Raw genomic sequence first — 6,708 nt, forward strand, 5'->3', positions numbered from 1 at the left:
GTCGGGATATGAGGGTTGGTTCGTATACTTACTTACACACGGACGATCTATGGTAAGATAGAAGTACATGTGGCAACGCCAACTATAACGTATTACACATGCACACGTGGGTGGTATAAGAGTATGTGCGCAAATGAGACTCGAGTAGAGATACTTCGTTCAACTCTTCTTCTTCCTCTCTCTCTCTCTCTCTCTGTCTCTCTTTCTTGCTCTTGCTCTCTCGCTCTTGCTCTCGCTCTATCTCTATCTATCTATCTACCTACCTACCTACCTACTCACCCTTTCCACTTACTTTCTTTCTTTATTTCTTTCTTTCTCTCTTTCTTTCTCTCTTTCTTTCTTTCTTTCTTTCTTTCTTTCTCTTATAGAACGGTGTATATGGGAAAGAAAAATCATCCATCACGTTCGAGGCCATCCACGGGAACTGCCGGTGGACGGCCGATGTTTTAGACATCGGTTCGTTCTCTCTCTCTCTCTCTCTCTCTCTCTCTCTCTCTCTTTCTATGGACGTACGTCATAAAATTGATGAGCGTCTTTGACTAATTTATTACGCCGAAAAAAGCGCTACGAAATTCATAATGATCGAGGCTTGTAGAGAAACAAGAGAGTTAGAGAGAAAGAGAGAGAAAGAGAGAGAAAGAAAGAGAGAGAGAGAAAAAGAGAGACCTTACCTATAAGTAAGCTCGACCTTTTTATTCTACTACGCTTCGAAAAAATATTTCTCTGTGCCTGTGTTATATATTATGCGTATACGTCTTTCTCTCTTCTCATTGTTTCTCTCGAAAGACGATCTAGAATGATTCAGTTAAACGTTAATAAATAATTATATTCACTCTTAATAATGAAAATATAAATGTAAATGTTCTATGTTCGTGATTATTGAAACTGTAAAGAAAAAAAAAAAAAAAAAAAAATCTAATTATCGATATAGTATCGTATTTGCATTGCTTAAAATACCATAACAAAATTCAATTGACGTATGACGAGTTTTACATTATCGTTACGATAATTTTAATGATCGATGTACAATACGATAACGTGAAAATTATTCGTCTTTCTTTTCTCCATAAAATCTAATTATACATTGAAAAACAAAAAATCGATACATAAAAGATTATGTAGAAAAATTATCAACTATTTTTTACGCATTTTAAATAAATAAATGACTTTAGGTAAATAAATATATAATATAAATAAAATAATTATTCATCTTCATTCATTCAAATTCTTCATATAATTATAATTATCATTATCATTAGATATTATAGTATTTGTATTATAAGAAAAGGAAACAAAAGGAAAAGGAAAAAGAAAGGAGAGGAGAAAAAAGAAAAAAAAAAAAAAAAAGAGAGAAATATTTCAATCGCATTACCGAGGACAAATTCTCTCGAAAATCGTCCCTCATTCCTACTCTACCCAAGTTGCCCATTGAAAAGGTAGAATAAAAGGGCCACGATAACGTTGGCACACGGCACTCTACTACTCTACGTTACCTTTTTAACAATGAATCGAAAATTCTTATCCGAGTTGGGCGGCCACGCTTAATTAATAAACTCGCGATCTTATCCGTTCTGAACGCAACAAGACACACATCCTCTCTCTCTCTCTCTTTCTCTCTCTCTCTCTCTGTTTCTTTCTGTCTCTCTGTCTTTCTCTCTTTCCTCTCTCTACTTCATAAAGAGAGACAGAGAATGAGCGACTGAAAGAAAGAAAGAGAGAAAGAGAAATAAATAGAGAGAAAAAGAGAAAGAGAGAAAGAGAGAAAGAGAGAGAGAGAGAGTGTGTATGTTGTATGCCATGGACACTCCTTCCTCTCTCATCTCCCTCTGCCTTCCATTCCCCCCCCCTCCACCTACCCACCCACCGTTCCTCCCTCTCTACCTTTCTATCTCACCTTTCTCCTCCTTTATACGCTCCCCTGTTTCATTCTTTCCACCTTCTTAAGGAGGTGCCACGCGAATTTTTGAACCCAAGCGCAAGCGCACCATTCGAGAGCGTGAAAAATGACGCAATTTTCGCGGCACACCACCCATCGTGATCTTGAATCTTCTGGTATAAAGGTGCCTATTAGCCGTACCTACTACTACTACTACTAATACTAATACTAATACTAATACTAATACTAATACTATTACTGTCTGGACTCGTCCACCCTCCTTCAACCTCCGTCGCCCTTCGAACAAACTTACAAGACGTGCCGATTATATTCACGTGTCTATCTACGTGTGTTATCTTGCTAGTTTCATTTGTGTTAGTTCTTATGTGAGAGATCTATAATAGTACGGCATTTGAAATGTGGTTAGAACATGAAAAAGTTCGAGCACCTTGAGATCTATGTGAAACGACATTTGAAATGTGTTCGAGTACTACTTAAGCGAACAAGTTGATAGGAAGAAGTAAATAAAGTTAGATTTTCGTTTGACAAATACGTATAAGTATGTTTATGTATGTATGCGTGTATGTGTGTATGTTTGTGTTTCTGTTTATGCGAATTCGATGCGAAAAAAAATTTAATGCAATTTAATATATTTATGTATGTATGTATGTATCTGTCCACATGATTAAATAACGTAATTCGTTGTGAGAATTTATATAAAGGGATTGGTTTAATTTCTAACCGTTGAAAGTAAAAAAATACAGATTATTACGTCATAAAAGATGTGTTTGAATTTTATGGGGGGGGGGGGGAAAGAAGAAAGGAAAAAAGAAAGACAGAAAAAAAAATATAGACCGAGTTTAGAGACAATCAACATGATTAATTGTACGTACGTGTGTAATTGTATGTACATAAGAAAAAAAAAAAAAAAAAAAAAGGAAAAAATAATTTATATGTAATGATTAATTCGAGTTGTAAAAAAATTCTTTTACAAAGAGAATCATTCGTTTTAAAAGTGATACATAGATATCAATATAGATGAATGAGTATTAATCAAATAGATACGAACAAACAAAAATTATTCCTCGATGATCAATGTTTCGAGAGAGAAAATATATTACTAAAAAAAAGAAAAAAGGAAAAAATAAGAATAAAAATGAAAAAAAAAAAAAGGAAAAAGAATTGAAAAAAAAAGAAAAGAAAAGAAAAAACCTACGGAAAAAAATAAACTAAAAGCAACTTTCATTGCTACTTACATACGTATAAATCTCTACGAGATATTTATCTAAAGATGAAAATTAATTTTCATAGATCATTTTCTTTCTCGATGGTATGCATGATTCATAATTATGTCATGAAACAAGTATTAACCAGTCTGTAATGAGTTGCATACGTGGGCAGAGAAAAGATAGAGGTATATATATATAATATATATATATATATATATATATATATATATATATATAAACATAAATACATATATATATATATATATATAAACATAAATACATATATATATATATATATATATATGTACATAGGTGTATGCACCCACAGCACAGTTAAACAGAAGCGGCAAGACTTTATGAAAGAGACAGATGGATGTGCGAGGGCACGCTCGAACATCTGCCGGTGATGTACCCCCTTCTAAACGAGTAGATACGCCATACAAGTTACGAGTATTCTTCCCTTATCTACTCCGACATCGAGAGAGAGAGAGAGAGAGAGAGAGAGAGAAAGAGAGAGAGAGAGAGTTGACGTTCTCGATAAAATTGCATTTTTTACGGAAATTTTAAGTGAAGTGAAGTTGAAAAAGAAAGTGAAAAAAGGAAAAAAAATGAAGAAGGAAAAATAATACACAATTGCAAAGATAAACATGTAGTCAAAAAAAAAAAAAAAAAGAAACATGTCCAAAAGAAAAAAAAAAAACAGCGATATTATAGACATAAAGTGAGGACAAAAATATAATAATTATTTTTACAGATAAATAAAAATGTGGATAAGGGTTGTAATTTTTTTTTTTTTTTTTTTTTTACAAATAAATAATCAACAGTCAAAAGTCGAGAACGATCAAGTTCGTGTTGGGGGCGGGGAGGGGAAGGGGGCGAAAATCAAAAACTCTGTGCTTCGTTGTTTCGAAAAAATCTTCCCCCTCTCTCTCCATGCCTCCCCCCCTCGTCCAAAAGAATAAAATAGATAAATAAATAAGACAATGACGCAAGCAGTAACAATTGTTTTTGCGAATAAAAATAAAAAAAAAGGAAAACAAACAAACAAAAAATAAATAAATAAATAAATAAATAAATAAATATATGATAATCGATTTATATCGATATAAAATGTATATACGTCGTAGCAATTGATCGTAAAGAAAATGATTTGATAATTACAATCGAACAAAATGTGAAATACAGTACGTAACAAGATCTAACGATCGATCTATTAACATAAACGACTTCTTTTATATTTGACTAGTTATAGAACAAAAGGGAGGAAAAAGGGAAAATAAGTAAAGGAATCGGTATAAAAATCTCGTTTCTAAGTTTCCTTCCTTTAAAGTAATCGTCATATAAGGCAATAGTTGAACGTCTAATGCCTTCGAGTAAGACAGATCAGACAATAATCGATGTTGGACCTTTTTAAGATGTCGTAGAGAAAAGAAAAAAAAAAGAAAAAAGAAAGAAGAAGAAACGAAACAAAAAGGATCTCCTCTCTCTCTCTCTCTCTCTCTCTCTCTCTCTCTCTCTCTCTTTCGATCAGGAAAATCAGTTGTGATTTTCCATGCATACTCTTTCTCTCTCTCTCTCTCTCTTTCTCTTACACATACACACACATACAGACACATATACATACAGAGAGAGAGAGAGAGAGAGAAGAAAAAAAAAATTGTAATAACAGTTGGAGGATCGACAGGAAAAGAGAAAGAGAATGAAGGAAGGAAGGAAGGAAGGAAGGAAGGAAGGAAGGATGAAATAGAAAAGGAAGAAAGATGAATCCATGAGGATCCCACTGTAGAGGAGGTTCCACATCGCTCGTAGAGGACCCGTATACGTGCACTCGTTGAGTAGGATCCTCGAGTCTGTCCGTGATTGGTCGACACGTGGCCCGCCATTGTTTCATTCGCGCCTGTTGCACGTTTCTCGTTTTCCTTCGTCTCCACGGTCTGACTTTTTAACTCCGCACGAACACTACTGGCTCGATTCGTTCGCTCAAGAAATGAATTCGTTATATGAATTCAAAAAAAAAAAAAAAAAAAAAAAAGAAAAGAAAAAGAAGGAAATAAAGAAAAAAGGAAAAGCAAAAAAAAAAAGAAAAAAGGGAACGCGTATTATTAGCTTCACTTTGCAATTAATTTCGATCAATAATTTATCGAAAAATAATAAGAAAAAATATTTGCATTAACGAGGATTAATAAATGTCAGTGTTCTTCTTCTACTTTTTCTTTTTTTTTTTTTTTCCTTTTCTTTTTCCTCCATTAAGAAAAAAATAAATTCAAACTGACGTATTATGGGTAAAGTAGAAATATAAGTATGAAATATTTAAAATCGAATTGTCTTCGGGGGTATTGGATCAAAAAACTGGAGAGAGAGAGAGAGAGAGAGAGAGAGAGAGAGAGAAAAGGGAAGAAAAAAGAAATAAGATGGTTATTTCGAAAGAACGAGAAAGGAATAAAGAAATCCTTGTAATCCTAAAAAGCTAAGCCGACAAGAACGAGAGGAGAAGCCAAGGATGATCCTTCTGCTTAAGAACTATTTCTCTCTCTCTCTCTCTCTCTCTCTCTCTCTCTTTCTTTTCAATTTAAGAAAAGAAACAGCGTGGAGAGAGTCAAACCAATTCGAGACGAGAACAAATGCTACGTAGACGATGCGTAAAGGATACAAACAATAAAGGGAGGATACTATGCGCAGCTGTCTTGTAAAACACATTGATCCTGTGAAGATACCGATAGAGAAATGGAGAAAGAGAAAAACGAAAAAAGGAAAAAAAAAGAAAGAGAGAGAGAGAGAGAGAGAGAGAGAGAGAGAAGATAACCTGGCTACAGCAAGAAAACAAGGGTGATCCTTTTTACACGAATTTTAGCTATCCTAAGTAAATTTCATGTTGATTTTAATCTCTTTCCCGATAGGATGCTATAGCTCTGTCGAAAGATAAACATTTAAAGATCGCTCGAGTAATTTTTTTCATATTTTAAATAAATTTTCTTCGATACTCTTACTGCGATTTAAATGATACGGGGTTCGTTGCAAAAAAAAAAAAAATATATTTTTTTTGCGAAAAGAAAAAAAAAAAGAAGAAGAAGAAAGAAAGAAAAAAAAGTCATTTATATTCATATACAAGTGCCTTAAGATACAATTAAATTTTAGAAATAAAATTTATTTCACAATAAAATCAAAATAAAATCCACGATTTTTTTCACAAATTATCCTCATATATATATTAAAACGTATTTATATTATATATGTAAGATTTAAGTATATGCATGAATATAAGAGAGAGAGAAAAAAAAAAAGCTATCAGCTTTTGTATATATTACAAAAAAAAAACATTTGACCTAATCTTTATAAATTTCCTTTGTCTTTCTTCCCTTTTCTTTGTTTTTCTTTGTTTTTCTTTTTTTTTTTTTTTCTTAAGTAAGTCATTCACTTAAATTTTATATATTTTTGAAGATGAAAAAGACAATCGATATAAATTGTTTTTTTTTAAAATAGCTCGATATAATTCTCACTTTTATTGCCATTCTTATGATGACGAAGTCGTTTCTATTATTAAGTTCGAAAAATCTTTGAAAAATCTTCAAAAAAAAAAGAAGAGAAAGAGAGAGAGAGAGAGAG

Source organism: Vespa crabro, chromosome 1 (assembly GCF_910589235.1).
Source record: "Vespa crabro chromosome 1, iyVesCrab1.2, whole genome shotgun sequence".
NCBI classification, from domain to species: Eukaryota; Metazoa; Arthropoda; class Insecta; order Hymenoptera; family Vespidae; genus Vespa; species Vespa crabro.